Below are 17,392 nucleotides of genomic sequence, written 5' to 3'. Positions count from 1 at the left end.
CAATATCCCAAGGGCAGGCTGTGGTAACAGCCTTGTCCAGACCTAGGGGGATCCTGACTCAGCATGACAAAATGCAGTCAGGTCTCCACTTGAAACAGTCATACTTGTGGTATCATTTCACAGTGAAGTGATGTCAGAACAAGGAGGAACAGCAACAGCTAAGAGCTTGGATGGATTGCTATAGAGCTGCATTTTTATCTTTTGAAAAACTTAGAACCTGTCTGGACTTTGGAGATGCCTCTACTCTGACTCAGCTGTTTTGCTGGGCAAGAAAGCAAGTGCCACATGTTTCATTTGATTGAATCACAATAGGTTTTTTTTTTCTTCTTTAAAAGAATGTCAATCTCTGAGAAGACCAAGCTTGAAGCTGCTTGAAGCTGAAGCTGTTGAATCTTCATGCAGAGGGCTCAGAATTGAATATTCCAGGTCAGATGCTGAACCACAGCACTTCTTCCTCCCTAGTCCTGGATTTCAAGATGCTGCACTTCCAATGTACTAATACCCATAGAACAGAGGGAAGCTGCCCTAGTGCATCACCATGCATTGCCTTGGCACTAACACACAGCAGCCAGTTGCCTTCTGCCACTCAGGAACAGCCTGAGCAGCCTCCTCTTCATGGGCATCAGAGCCTTCCCAAACAGCATGAAGCAGCACTGAGGTCTTTGTAGCACTTTGTCACCATAAACTATTGCATACATCAATACTATCAACACCTCTTTGCATTGATTGATGTGGGTGACAGAACAACTTATCCCCCAGATCAGAAATCTATACAGGCCTTTGCTTCCCTGGGAGGCTTTCTCCCAGCTTCACAAGGCTTTCTAGAAAGGATTTGCTGCTAATTTCCCTCTCTAGGAAAAAGCTAGAGTGACCTTAAATGTTTGAAGCATCTTGAATTCCTTGCCAGAGTGTGGAAAAGAGCCTGTCAGCTACTTCTGCTCAGATGTTATATCCTGTCACTTCAGAGTGAGAAGGCAGTCAAGTCTTCTCCTTAAAAGGAGTCTTGTCCTGTGGAAATTGCTCAGAAGTATTAGTTTGTGTTTGAATGAAGGCCTCATGCTTGGCACCATAATCACTGTTTGCCAGAGGCAGCCTGTGGCACTCCAACTTAGTCCTAAAGTGTCCAGTGTTAAGGAGGTTCAGCTTTGAAAATGTCCACTTAGAGAACGGTCCAAAGAGTACTTAGGGCACCTTCCAGTACCTGAAGGGGCTACAGAAAAGCTGGAGAGGGACTTTTTTACAAGGGCATGGAGTGATAGGACAAGGGAGAAGAGTTTTAAGCTGAAAGAGGGGAGATTTAGATTAGCTATTTGGAAGAAATTCTTTCCTGTGAGCATGGTGAGACACTCAGGTTGCCCAGTGAAGCCATGAATGCCTCATCCTGGAAGGGTTCAAGGTTGGATGGGGATTTGAGCAGCCTTCTGTAGCAGAAGGTGTGGATGCCTGTGCCAGGGGGTTGGAACTAGATGATCATTAAGATCCCTTCCAGCGCAAACCATTCTGTAATTCTGTGAAAACTTTTCGAAGTTATGAACATATTTCCTTCCTCAGATCATTAACTGGATGAAAGGATGCACAATGTATCCCATTTATCACTTCTGCTTAAATTGATAGGACAGACAAAAATTGCTGATTGAATGCAGTACTTTAAAAGAGGGAAAATCATGCAGTCAGTAAATTTTTCATCCAGCTCCAAACTATCTCAAAGAATACAGTAAATTAGAGTTTTAAAAAAATCTCTATGTTCCCTAATCTTAAACTAATATTTTACAATTCAGAGACATTTTTATTTTCTCTCTAGGTCACTCTGGTCTTCAGATTTAGTTCAGCTGATTATAGAAATATGATTTAAATATAAGAGTACTGGAAGTTTAGCTTAACTATTTCTATATCCAGTTTGAATGTGAAGTATAATAAATGTGAAACTGGACAAGCATGTTTTTATTATGACACTTAATAGTCCACAAAAAAAAAAAAAAAAGACCCTCCCATCATCCCTCTGTTTTAATTTATTATTTTTTTTTAAGAACACCTGTTTGTTTAGTAATTGCTGATGCATTCATTGGCATTCTGGAAATAAAAACAACCATCCTCTGCTTATGGAAATAGCATCTCTGCAGAGTCCTTCCACTCTGGGCCACATGATATATTCCACAGTTTATATATCCTATGAAGAATGACATTCATACAAATGATAACTTCACCCTAAGATAGTCTAATCCTTCCAAATAGACTCAAGATTTCACACACCTCAGCGATCTGAAGAACAACTGGAGAATAAAAGATATTGCTTGAATGAGAATGTAAAGTGACAAATATAGCCATCATATGTCAGATCTAGCCATATCACATTAAGAGATTTCTCAGGAAGCTGTTTTGCCACTTTATTAACCTCACATTCTTATCATTCTCTAGAAACCTTAAATTTCATTTCTGGATAGAATTAACCCCACTGCCATAATCTGCTCTGCTAGCTATACATGCAGTATTTTTTTACACCAACAGAATCAGAGAAAAAAAATACTAATTTGCTTCTTCTTTTCTACTTTATTTATCCTATCAAGAAAAGGTATTCTTTATTAAGATTTTATTGCCAAAGAAGCATGTAATTAATAAGTGATTGCCTTACAAAACTCAGTTTATTCCCATGTAGTTTATTCCACATGCCTTTCTAGAAGAGTGACTTACTGTGGAATACGCTAGGCTAAATACCTCCAGAGGACATGGAAGCTTTGCCTGTGCTAGTTTATTTTGGCAGATGGAACTTTTAAATATTTATTAAGCATTTGCTGTACCCTTGCTGTGATGAAAGAAATCAAACATTTCACTATGAATAAGCTACTCACCTAGTACTGGAGAGAAAAAAAAGTTTAAATATCTCAGAAACAGAGAGAGATGAATCCAAGCAGTAAATAGCTAAGTTTATGTGATGCTAAAGAAAGAAAAAAAACACAACAGTAACATGACAATCACAAGGTTTTTTTGCATCTATTATTTGCACAAGACATTTGTGATTAAATAATTATATATGTCATAGACAAGTATTAAGTGCTTTATGTTGACCGAATTGATGTTATGTTTTTAATTTGAAGGATACACAAAAAGGATATACTAAACTACCTGGCCTTATGAAAGTATGAAACTTATGAGGCTGGTTATGTTAACCTCAAATTCTATAAACAGAACATTAAATGTTTGACATAAAGAAGAGAAAAACCTTTGCTAACTTTTAAAATGTGAACATTTAACAAAGAGAAGGGTGTAAATAAAATATTACTATATAAATGAGTAGCTGCTACTCCCTAGATGACTCTTACATAGTCAGGAGGTTATTGCAAGGGCAGACAGAGTGCACTGCAGAACAGATTCTTTCCCAGAGATGAGTACAGCATATAGTAAAGTTACAACCCAACAAAGGTAAATACGCATAGGCCCTCAGGCTTAACACATACTTTACTAGAAAAGAAAATATTTCAACTAAAGAGGGATAGATTGGTTAGCAGGTGGCTAGCCAGCATGATCCCAAACATAATCACAAACATTTCTTTTTGTAATTTCTATCACAATTGTAGTTTTAAACACTTTGGGAGTCAATCAAGATGAAGGAATTTTATATTTCATGGAAAGACTATCTCTGGTTGATCACTGTGGCATTACAAAGCACTGGGATATGATCTAGGAATGCTGTTGTGCATATTTCTGTAGAAATTCTGAAAATTAAGGTGGTAATTCTGTGTTTCCTTAGGGGCCTAATTTACCATTTCAGATCCAGGCTGACTTGGCAGTGACTTCTCTTTCATTACTGTAGTAGAAATTTATAGAGTAACAGCTGTGGAAGAACAAGAATAAAATAGAGAAGTTTGCATCGAATGTATTTTTGCACATAGGCACACACAAGCTTGTACATAAACCATTACTGCCTTCATAATGAGCACTTCCATTAGAGAAATGCTTGACATAAAAGCTAGGCTTTCATATGTATCAGTCGTTTTTAACCTTTAACTGAGGGCTCACTGGAAAAGTAAAAATTCTGTTTGGTGGAGTATTTTGTAGTTTTGTAATGTAATTTCATTACCCACAGAATGAAGCATTTAGAGAAACGCTAATATACTTTAATATATTTTTAAAGGACATTACATTCAAAGCATCAGTAATTTCGTACGTTTTATATGAAAGTTCTTACCTTAGATAACAAGAGCAGTGAACCATTAGAATGTTGTCTGTTACTCTATTGGCATTAGACCCAAAGTATTTAAAATATAGCTTCTCAATCCTTGAATATGCAGTCTGTCTAAGCTATATTTTATCTGGAGGTAAAAAAACCAAACCTATTAGGACAATTAGAATAAAAATAGATATGGCTACAGATGGATCCAACTTGGTTTACTTTCTAATTTATTCAGTAAGGAATTTTAAATAAAATCTTTCTCAGTGTCAGAGTGCAATTTTGGATGTAAGCACAGAAAGGCATAAGCTTTTCACAGGATTCATGGCCCTACCAGTTAACTTTTTTAGGATTCTAGGATCGTTGGATAACCTAACATTAACAGTGGAACACACCTATTCATTATGTTCCTAAGTCTTAGTGAAGAAACTTAAGATTCAGTTAAAATATGTCTTGAACACATGGTCACACAAGTTTTAAATAAGTAAACATTTTTAAATTTTATAATACAGCAAACACATCTGAAAATATTTTCCCCAATGCGTAGAGTATTTGCAGACTGCTAGAACTTTAGCTTGCACAAGTCCTTAGAGTTGCACAAGTCCATCCTAGCACAGATAATACCTAATACTAGTTTAAGGTAGACCTCAACTAACATTAGCAATACTGTAGCACAGCATATCAACCTTTAGGTAGAATTTATACAACACGATGCTGATAACAACCATATTAATTAAAAGGTACTTGATCATTTCTTTCTAAAGATCCATAAACAAAACAAGACAAACAAACCACAAGTAAATGTCTGCATGAATGAGCAACTAGATACTGTAATAAAAATAAGTGAAGTCCCAGGTAAACTAGAATTAGAGGTTTTATAAGTGACATTCAATGTGTAACAGGAAACCATGTTAGACAGTGGTTTGATCTGGATATCTTTCAGTCTTTTTCTTAAGATATAAGAAGTTCAGCTTTGATTTCCTATCCAGGAAATTAGGGGAATCTGCACTCTCATTCATTTTCTGTAGTTGCTTTGAGGCAAACCAGCTAAAGTTGGGAACCTCTAAAACGTTCCTGCAGAGTGGGCAGAACAATGTGTTTTCTTTGTTCAGTTAATGTGCATTTTGGCAAAAACAGTGAGAGTGGTAGGCAAATCTGATCCTGCCTTTCTTGGTCTAGATTAGATGGCCCAAGTGAATCTTAAGTGTCCAGTTCTAGGGAATCCACCACATCCCTGGGGAGATGATTCCGTTGGCTGATTTGTTCCCATTCTGTAAATACTCCTCTTTTGTCCAATCAGAATATTTCCAGGAATAACTTGTTAAATTAATGTTAATTCTGAAGTATGTGCTGAAGTGTGAACCTTGAACGGGGTGGACCAGATAATGGAACCGTCACTGGGGTCCTGCAGGTGAGGTGATATTCACAGCAGGCTGGGAGAGTTGGGGGTGTTCATCCTGGAGAGGAGAAGGCTCCAGGGAGACCTTAGAGCACCTTCCAGTCCCTGAAGAGGTTCCAGGAAACCTGGGGAGGAACTTTGGACAAGGGCAGGGAGGGATGGGACAAAGTGGGATAGATAAAAACTGGAAGAGGGAGATTGAGGTTGGACATGAGGTGGAAATATTTGAGTGTGAGAGTGGTGAGACCCTGGAACAGGTTTCTCAGGGAAGCTGTGGCTGCTGGCAGGTTGAATGGGGCTTGGAGCAACTTGGGCTGGTGGAAGGTATCCCTGACCATTCAGAGGGTGGGACTGAATGAGCTTTAGATTGTGGAATGGTTTGGGTTGGAAGGGACCTTGAAGATCAACTAGATGACCCACTAGATGATTTGATATCAGGAACAATTTCTTCACTGAAGGGTAGTCAGACTCCGGCACAGGCTGCCCATGGCAGGGCTGGAGTCAACATCCTGGGAGGTGTTCAAAGACTATGTGGACGTGGCACTTGGGACATGGTTTAGGGGCACAGTGAGGTTGGTTTGATGGTTGGACTGAATGATCCTGGAGGTCTTTTCCAACCAAGGTGACTCTGTGATCATTCCATTGAACAAAGAAGGATGCTGCCTAGTTTGACTTTTATCAGCTGAACAAGGTCTCCTTCTCTGAGTAACTAAGCATGGAGGGAATAATATGATATTGCACGGTGGTCTCAGCTAGAGAAGAGGGCACCTGGGACCAATAAGTATCAGTGTTGGGTATGAATCATACTTGGAATCATGCAGATTTCCAAGAAAATACCAATAGAACTATTGATTTGTTAAGAGCCCCAGCAGTTGAAAAGTGGAAAAACGAGACTGATTTATAAAGTACTTGATAGAAATATCCCATCAAATATAGAATACTAATGGTAAAACATGACTTTGTAAAACCAGATATTTCAAACTCTTATATCTTCACAAAATTTTAATCTATAATAAAAGAATGTCTGTTTAGTATATATTCTAAAATGTCATCAAAGGAGACTGGAAATATTAGTGATCAATTATGAACTGAATTTCAACTGTTGTTAATTTTAAGACATTTTATCTGTGTATATCTGAGATGCTTTCACCATAGTAAGTTTTGCACTCCTGGCTTTGTTATCCCTCGGGGACTGTAAGTTGGAAAAGATTAAAATTACCATTGTATTACAGCTGTGCCTCATAGCAAATGCATCTAAAAAATTGCAAACTAAGTAACTAACTAAATAAATAAAATCCACTCAAATGTTAGTGTTTTTTTTTCTTCATTTTAATGCAGCTTGGAAATACGCATTGTACCGTAAGAATAAGAATATGAAATAGTCTCAGAAATGCCAAAAGTTAGGATGTAATTTAATTATTTGGACTTAGTCCAAAAATGTGTGAGCCTAAATATTTGAAACCAAGTTTTCAATGTGACATAAAACTAAAGAGTGGTACCAGACTCTCTCACCATGGTCCTCTTACTGCCCAGTTTGAAAAGGCAGAAGACAGCTGCACGGAATGTACTCTTTGTAAGGGAAACACAGTATTTTGGCACAGGTACGCAAAAAAAAAAATAGGAATGATATTACTAATGTGAAGACAACAATCTCTGTCCTCTAATATGTGCCTTACTAACACACTATGAACTCATGCCAATATGCCCAGTTCCTTCTAATTTCAATGGGAATAAGGCACAGCATGAAAGTCTGAGGTACAAATGTGAAGGCATTGCCATCTGGTCTGTAAAAATACTGAAAGTATCTTTGACCTTCAAAAGTGAATGCAGTAATGGTTATGAAAGGAAGAAACATTTCTGAAAGGTTTTCTGGATATTTTGAGGAATTTCTCAATAGAGGAATACTTTTTAAAAGCTAAATTCAATTTACATTGTAAAAAAAAAGCTCTAGTTAAAAAATTCTGAATGCTGCAATAAAATGGATGTTGCAAATACAATAATACATTACCATTAGTGTGCATTCATATTAATGGCCTACCTTTGCAAGATTTGAACCACAGCAATGCATTCATTTCTGTAAGCTGTGCAATAAAAAAATACTTTTTATTTCTTCTTTTTTTTTTTCCTGAGACATTCATGTAGCTCTGCCTCTATACAGCTCCCATGTGAAAAAAAGTGTTGGCACCCTACTATTTCAGAGCATCTGCAGAGGTGACACACAAAGTTACTTAAATCTAGCTATGCTAAACTGTGCATGAACACGTAACACTTGGTATAACCTATTAAAAATGTTACTAATTAAAAACAACCCACAAAAGAATCATAGAATGCCAGGTTGGAAGAGACCACAAGGATCATCTGATCCAACATTTCTAGGTACTAATATAGTTTATATGAGATGGCTCAGCACTCTGTCAAGCTGAGACTTAAAACTGTGCACTGGGAGAGAATCTACCGCTCCCCTTGGGAGACTATTCCAATGCTTGACTGTCCTCATGGTGAAAAATTTACCTCTTGTGTCCAGTCAGAATCTCCGCAGGATCAACTTGTGCCCATTACCCCTTCTTTTCCATGTGACTCCTTGTAAATAGGATGTCCTAGCTATAGCCAGGATGAAGCTAATTTTCCTTTTGCTGATATTTTTTTTTCTTCAGTGAGCTCTCCTTTAAGTACACAAGTTTTACAGCTAGTGGACTAATAACACTTCAATATTTATGTTACTGCCAAGACATCAAGGAACATTTCGCTCTGCTAAAGGAACGAAAGAGTCATATCTGCAACCTTCTGGCAGGGAGGAGTGGACTAGAGAGATGGTAAAGCTGGCCAAAGAGAGAATTCCACCCCACAATATCTATGTAGCTGGGTAGTAGCTTCCCACAAGATCCCTTCCAACTGAGCCCTGAGTGAACTGAAATTAGCTCTTCTAAAATCTTTGCCAAATATCTGCTTTTATCTCCTTTAAAGTAATCTAGAACTTTAGAACTGGTCCAGAGAACACCTACAGAAAGCAATTTGCTCACCATAAATCTCTGTCTAGCAGAAGCCAGAACTTTTCACTAACCAAAGAAAGATCTGGGGCAACCAATCTCCTATCTTGAATGCCTCCGTTCATCCAGATGAATCTCTGCCTGAATCACATGTATGTCCCTACAGGCTATATGTATTTTAAAAATTAAGATACATTTCTTTGCCTAAGTTTCCTAATGCAGTTCAGAGTGTTAGAAGGGTAAACTATGTCTCCTTAGTTCGTACCTGGCTTTTACATGACTAGCAAAGAGTATTCTTTTGGTTTGTAGTCCAGTCTCAGCTTTGGGCATTGTTTACTCTCTTGATCAGCCAACCTAGCATTACATAACTGCATAAACAACTTCCCACATCTAATGATGCAGGGTCATGACAGGTTTATGGCCCAAACACTACAGAAACCCATCCATGTGCTTTGCCCAGCATCTGCTCTCCCACTTGGCACTTAATGTTGCTAAAGAGCACAAGACTATCTCAAAAGTCAAGGGCAGGAAAAAAAGAGACATACTAGACAGTTTCTTCCTACAACTAAAACTGCCTTTCTGCCTCACATGCATAAGATGAAGAAACTAACAATATTAGCCCTGTCACTTTGACAGGCAGTAGACAGACAATTCTATGTGCAGAAAGCCAAGCAGGATATCAGAACTAAACCAGTTAGACTAAGACGTCATTCTCATTCCAAATATTTTCTCCTTAGTTCACATTGAGTGCTTAATGGTCTCACCCAGTTAGAAATTACCGGTATGGTCCAACAAAGACAATTAAATTGTTGAGTAGCATCAAAGTTGCAGCATGTGAATTTTTTACTTTAAAATCCTAGCATTTAATTCCTAAAATAGTTAATTTTCTTTATCTTTATTTCACTGTTGTATTTTTTTTCACCTATTTCTTTTCTTTAAATTACAAATTTTGATTTAAAAATGGTAGCATAGAGGAGACAAAAAAAATCCCATGCAAGTATTTACAGTAGTGTTTCAATCGAATAAGATGGACTTGAATACTAATTACTTTATAACAAACACAAAGCAAGTACAACACTCACTACACCTGATGTGATTTTAAACTGCAAAAGTAACAGCTCAGTCATACTAGAAGTGTTGAACTTTAATACTTTTGGAAGAAAGTCTGGGAAGAGAGTGTCAAGATTTAGCCCCAGCTAACTAAATACTGTGCAGCCACACACACACTCTCACCAAGTGGAATGGGGGAGAGAATCAGAAGGGTAAATGTGATAAAAAGCATGGGTTGAGATAAAGACAGTTTAATAGGTAAAGCAAAAGCCATGCATGCAAGAAAAGCAAAACAAAGCAATTCACTACTTCCCAGTACCGTTTACAGGGAATACATCCCTGTTCTACCAATTAGCACTGTTTTCAGCACAAATCCAAAATATAGCCCCATTCTAGCTACTATGAAATAAATTAATTTTATCCCAGCCAAAACCAGCACAATTTGGAACAAAACCCACTGATGATAAGAAAAAAAATTCATAGGCAAACCTACTACTGTAAAATTTTGTTTAAGAAGTATGGCAATTGTTCAGAGCATTATTTATTTCACTTAAGTATTCAGTTTGTTAAGTATTATGCATAAAAATATTGCTGCATGCATGTCTTTCATTAACTTTTGTATGGCACTTCTTTCTAGAAACCCAGGAAACTTTGAAGGAACCGCTACACTGGTTCTTACAACTATTGCTGGAATTTCTAAATTGCATACTTTTTGCAACAGTGAGATAGCACAGATATTTAAACAGGCCATAGCCATTTGATGACCTCTTCCTAAACTAGAGAAACTAACATATAAATGAAAATAGCCTAGGTGTATCTGTTCTGTTTCATGTATCCAGGGAAGTTTACATATTACCTAATCTCTTGTTCCATAAATGTGATTGAAGCAAATTATATTGTGACACTGATTGCCAAAATAATATGTCTGAAAATTCCTCCTAGACTTGCATGTTTTACTGTTGTTGCCCAACTATATTATCATGTTTTCAGTTATGGACTCTGAGAACAAAGTTCTTAATAATTTATAGTTTTTCTTTGCTGAATTCTGGGAGTGAAACATTTATCAGAGTAAGCTTGCAAAACCTTATAAATGCAGTCAGTTCCGCTCAGTTTAATTTAATTTATATCAAAAAGGGACACAAAACTGTCTCAGTATTGCTCAAGAGCTATTTTATAAGAGGAAGCAACAATTAACTGGCAATAGGAGAAAAAGCAGTGAAGGTGTGTATTTAGTTCTTAATGCTTTTCCAGAGTAGAGCAGTGGCTATCTCGTTCTTCTGCCATATGGGCATCCTTTTTGAAATGGGCAATCAATCTGGTAGACACACTGTTCAAAGATTTGACAAGGGCATTTGGTACTGAGGTCACTATGTCCTTCACACACTAGTGCTAGTCTCCCTCACAAACCATGCCTTTTTCATTCACAATAACAGACTACAAAGCTGTATGCAACTCACTTCTTCTAAAAGAGCTCGAAAGCCCCCAACCAACCACCAAAAATCTTGCAGTGATTTCTAAAGATATGGTGCTTTTTATTCTGAAATTATGTAGTAATTTATGAAATCAAGGCCATAAAGAGGAAGTGTTTCACCTTTCATCACAAATATGTTATCGATCTGCCCCAAAGGTATTACAGAGAGGACAAAAACTATAGCTGCATTTGGAAAATCTACATGAAAAAAAATATTTCTATGTTAGTTGTGGGGAGGGGAGAGAAGAGAAAGAAGAAATCTCCTGCAGTCAAGATTAGAAAAAGTTTCCAGAAGTTTTTTTTGGCAAGTGATTGTATATGGTGTAAATCTGTTAGTGAAAGGGAAGCATAAAAAACTAATATATATATATATATATATATATATATAAACAAAACTGAAAATATTCAAATCTAGTAATGTGAGAGTTACTAAAGCCCAAATAAACATTTTATCTTCTGCCAAGTATTTACTTCATTGCCCTCTGTTATCATGTGCACATTTGAAAATCATGCTCCACCAAAAAAATATTTTATGCAATGCAGTGACTAAATTACTGTATATTTGGCAATACAAAGCTTCAAGAGCTTTCAGAAAATATATAATATACAGTTTTATTTGTAACTTCCCACAACAACTCAGTCCATATACATTGCTGGAAATTTTGTTGTGCATCTGGAACAAACAGCCACTGCTGCTACTTAAAGCAGATACATTTTTACTGTGTACAAAACCCTCATTTATTTATACTGTTTAAACTATGCCTACGCTAGGAATCTGCAAGATTCTTGCCTCAAAAAGAAATGCAAACACTGCAAATTCATACAAAGGCTGACTATATTTCCAATATCATCCCGTTTTATATGAAAAGGGCTAAGTGTTACCTTACAAATTTGAGATAATCTCTTGACCAGTTAGCATTGTAGAAACAGGTAAAGTTGGTGAGAAAGGAGTCAGCAGTGACCTTCAAAATTCATGCAAGCACACAAATAAGGTCTTACCTTATTATGCATTAATTATATGCATCAGCTGTCATGATAATACTAAGCAACACTCTTGATTTCTGTGGTTATGGCTCACTATTGGTAAGGGCAATATTTGAGCTGAATTCCTTAGCTTTTAGTTTACTTGCTGACTTCCTCTAGTATTTTCAGATATGACTCTGAATATGTATGTACACATGTATGTCTCTGTGACATGTATTGCCAAAGATCACCGATTTATCCTAGGTATCTCATAATAAGCTTTGGATATGAGATATATAGCTTTCATAATATATTCTAATAACCACTATTTTACGCAAGCCTCGCCCTTTCTGGAAATAGTCTGAGAAGAGAAAGGAATAAAGAATGAGTTCATAGGTTTATAATTCAAAAGTCTGAGGAAGAGAGGTTAACATCTTTATAAACTTTTAATGCTTTTAGCAAGTAGTGACATACTACTATGTTATGTTTTATCATAGTCATTTGCAAGATGATTAGGATTTATTTCTTCCTTCACATATGTGCAGTTCATGCAGAGAGTTTTGTAATGCTTTTGATTCCTAACATTTTCTTATACTACAGGAGAAAACAAAGAAAAGATATATGCACTGAATGTGATGATACAGTATTGCTACCTGTCAAAATATCCAGTGTTCAACAGAAGGATATATAAATAGGCAAAAATATTTTATTGCAAAGCTTAAACTACCTTAGTTGCAAGTCATCTTTCCAACTCCAGAAAATTACTAAGTAATTCCTTTAAATGAAATATTTAAATGTTCTTCATAATTGAAAAGCAATGAGATCATGACTGGATTTCACCTAAGCAAGTGTTAAATACAGTAATATTTGAGAAGGGGAAAAGTTAGGTCTAGTGCAGTATATCTTCCCTTGCCAAATCACAGAATCCTTAACCTAAAACACTAAGTTCTTGAGCGTTTCCTCCAAACCAGGACTTTTTTGCATAAACATTAAAAACTCAGACATTGGGGATATTTTGGGTCTTCTGCAACTTTACTCTCACAGGTAAGTAGCTTGTGGCTTCTGATTCTTAATTGCAAGCACACGTTGATTACAAGTTGGAAAGAAACAAGAATAGAATGTAGTCACCATACTAATATCACTATACAGAAATCTTTTGTTTGGTGTGCCAAAAAAATCATTAGTTAACTTGCAAAAATAGTGGCCAAGAGAGAAGGGGAAACAATGGGGACAAAGCAAAAAAGTGAAATGTGGAAGGGGAGAAACATCAGAAAAACTGAATATTTATATATATTTTTTCTTAGCCCCTACAACTAATAAAATAAAAACCCAACAAACAAAAGGTTAAAACAGATCACATCTTTTCTGGTTTCTCTCTCAATGCAAATGTTTACGCTGGTTCCTTCACACTCCTTGTGTGAATATTATCTCAATTGTCTGGAAGTTTTTTCTACTTTCAACAGTCATTCCTTCATCAATCCCTTCCAAAAATCCTTCACTGCCCCCAAAATCACTCTACTTCCCACAACTCATTTCAAAACTTCTTTTCAGTAATAATGACCAAATATTTATATTCTTGGTATACTTTGTGGTCTTAGATTCTTTTGTGGTAATCAGTAGCCCACTCATTAGTGCAATTCTCATATTGCTCTTAATTTCAATGCCATGCTACACAGAGACATATACAGCCCACCAGAAAATCTAATTTCATTCTTAAAAAAAATGTCTGGCAGCTGAAAACTGAAAAGGGGGGGGGACACATGTCTTTATTAGTTCTCTATTGTAAGACTGAACTTTATTAGTGGATAAAGAATGCCATTTATAAGATGAAGTAGTTTAGCTCCTTTAAGATGGAAAAATAATATAAAAATGACAAATATTTTCTCAATTAAAAATTAACATTATTAGAAATAGTGTAAAGTTGCATGAATAAAAATTCAAAAAGCCAGGTGACTCCATTTACTACCAAATTTAATTTAATCTAATGTAATTATTTAAGTAGAAATATTGTAGAAACTCAAAATACCTTGACCAAAACTAACCTTAAGCCTGGTTAAGATGACCTACATGAGAAAGTCTACAACATGATACTTTAGAACTGAACATGATGTAAATGAGATCATTCATTTAAATTAATTCAGAATTAATTTGAGTAAAAGACCTCACAACTCACACAAACTTAGTTTAAAAGTTAAGGTTTCTTAAGAAAAGAAAAGTCTAATTTTGTCTCTTCTCTTCAAGAAGTCTCCCTTTATAAGGTATTGAGAAAGACGCCATCATCCACACCACACACATAATCATCACTGTCTATTAACTTCAACAAAAACTAAAGAGGCCAATAAATTTAACCCTGTTTTCAGACAGAAAATGTAAGCAAATAATTCAATAAAGTGACAGCTATTTACTTTGGGCCACTAGTCTGAGATTATTTATTGAGCTAAATCCCAGACGGAAACTTTTATAGTGATCCACCAAGAACATGGAAAGTGATGTTACGGTGCCAATGCTGACTGAGCTTTTAATACAGCATTTTGGGTGAGGCTGCAAAAGTATTATTTTGATGAATGGTGATTAGCTCTGCATAGATATGGAACTGTTCACCACTAAACTAACACACTTCTGTAGTTGTAAATCATTGTGTTGACTGTACTGTATTTAAATAATATTTTTTATCAACCCTCATTCTTTTCAACAAGATTCCATTTTGTTGCAAAACACTCATCATATGTCAAAGTTGGATATTTTTCTTTCCTTCCTTGCCCCTTATCTGTTCAGATTACAAAAATGCATTTTAGAACTCACTTCAGAAAATTCAGCCACTATAACTTCAGGAGTCAGGAAGCATCTGTAAACCACTATACTTAGAAGTAATAAAAATGTAAACAGTATTCAAACCCCAGACTTCTTACTCTGAGTCCCCAAAATGAACAAGCAGTCTTTGTTAGACTACTTGAAAAGTGTACTGTCATATTCATCTTATTCTGTAAATGAAATGAACAGTGTGATAGCGGAAAATGTTACCTTGAGCAAAGCAACAAATACAGCAACTAAAGAACTGTGAAAATTCACATTGGCAGGCAGGTGTTCAGCCATCTCCAGAAGAGAGGAATATAGAGTTGCTTATTCCTTTTAAAGGAAAGAGTTCCAAATTCAGAGAATAGTTATTTGACTTTCCTAGCTAAGCAGGCTTTTTTCAGGGTATTATTAGACTTGTCCCTTCAGGCAGAGATGATAATCAAGTCATCCAGACAACTAATCTCTTTCCTCAGGTTACAGAATCACAGAATTACTTTTGGTTGGAAAAGACCTTCAAGATCATCCTGAGTCCAACCATCAATGTAACACTGACATGTCCTTAACTAAACTGAGTATTATGTCTATATGACTCTTAAATACCTCCAGGGATCATGGCTCCACCACTGCCCGGGACAGCCTGTTCCAATGCCTGATAACCCTTTCAGTGAAGAAATTCTTCCAAACAGCCAATCTAAACCTCCCTTAGCCCAACTTGAGGCCATTACTTCTTGTCTTAGCGCTTGTAACTTCATTGAACAGACCAATCCCCACCTCTTTAGAACCTCCTTTAAGGTGATCGTAGAGAGCATCATCCTTACCTGGTTTTATCTGTTCTTTTATATATTATGTATTATTTTATGTAACAAATATTGTTAGATTTTTTCAGGCTAAGCCTAAAGTTTTCTCAGCTGTGATCATATGCCTTGAAGTGCAGAAGGCCTTCCAACAGTAGCCCAGTCACTTTATCATGAATATGTGATTATCACATAAATGCCCGTGTAGGAATTTTTACTGTGAGAACTAACAGAGTATGGGAGAAGGCCTTAATGCCAGAAAAGATACCTGGTATCTATAGATCTGTTTGTTTTGGTTTGGGTTTTTTGTTGTGTTGGTTTTTTTGTGTTTTTTTTTTTTATTAGAACCAACAAAGTAGAGGTGTCCCAGTCTTGCCCAGACATGTTCATGTCTCCCTTTAGGTATTAATTTAAAATATTATTGCTGTTGGTGATGCTAAATCACCCATCTCTTGTGCCAAGATAAAAGATTTTGAGGTTTTAAATACAAGTATGTGACATATAGGAAGATAGATAGAAACAATATCAGATCTTCTGTAATGTTTGTCTCTCAAAGCTTGTGCAATGTCTAGCAACTGCCTAATGTCAGTCAGTACTGAGCAACAGAACAATAAAAATTTATCTATCTTTCTAAAATGCCAAATAGATTTTTAAATTGCTAATTATTTTCTCTCTCTTCTGATTAACAAATTATTAATACAGATATTTAAAACTAACCATTCACTATTTGCTTTGTTACATCCTTGTACACAGAGAAGTACTCTACAATTACTAGTACAGAATAAAAAAATATCCTTTTAAGAATTTTAAATCCTTCTCACAGTTTATGGAACCTGATAACTTTAAATGAAGACATTTCATATTAACGTTAAAAGTTTTTAGGAAGCTACTATCAGCTTCAGTACTCAAACTTAGCCAAGTAGTTGACTGGAATTTTTTTGTTATAATAATGCACTTTTATTCTTTTTTAATTCTTAGACTATTCATATAGCAGTAAATTATTTTCTCAGCAGTGCAACTATTGATCCAAAGTAATTAAGGCAACTGTATGGCTTCTGGCTTATGTCACTATACTATGAACAAAAATCTTGGTCAGTTTGTCTAAATAAGCTCCAATAAACAACTTTTCAACAACCAATAAATTCCCTCAAGATGCTGGTGTTCTACTCAAAGTATTTTCTTAAATTATTTTGGTTCCAGTATAGTCCCAGTTTTTCAGATAGCCAACTCAATTAATATGAACTAGTAGCAATTTCCTAGAGGGAAAGGGGTGGGGAGAGGTGTGTGGGGGGGTGGGGGATAGGACACAGGGAGAAATAATGTAGTATTTAGTATGCTCATGTTGCTTATTAATCAGAAAACAAACTGTTCAAGGTGTTTTATTACAACTACCTTCTTCATTGCTTTAATAATAATAATAAAAAATGAACAGTAATGGTTCAGAACAAAAAACAACCAAGCAACTTGGCTTTTACCAAATTCTGATCTACCCTGTCACATGATGCATTAGTTGACACTTTACATCTTGCCAAGCATAATCTGTGAGATTCCCCTTAAGTCTTGAAACCTTAAATGATTCCTTGATAGCAAAAGCAGTCAGCAGTGAATCACAGTTGAGTTGCTACCTTCCAACACCCTGGAAGTGTGGCAAGTCCGTAAGTACTCCACCTTGCCTTGGAAAGCTACCGTGATTGTTACTTATTGTCAAGAGATTCATAATGATGCTCCACAAATTTGGAGGGCAAATAGGAAGTTAGAAATCACTCC

This window comes from Chaetura pelagica, unplaced genomic scaffold, assembly GCF_000747805.2.
Source record: "Chaetura pelagica isolate M959 unplaced genomic scaffold, ChaPel_1.0 scaffold104, whole genome shotgun sequence".
Classification (NCBI taxonomy): Eukaryota; Metazoa; Chordata; class Aves; order Apodiformes; family Apodidae; genus Chaetura; species Chaetura pelagica.
This window is presented reverse-complemented; position numbering follows the sequence as displayed.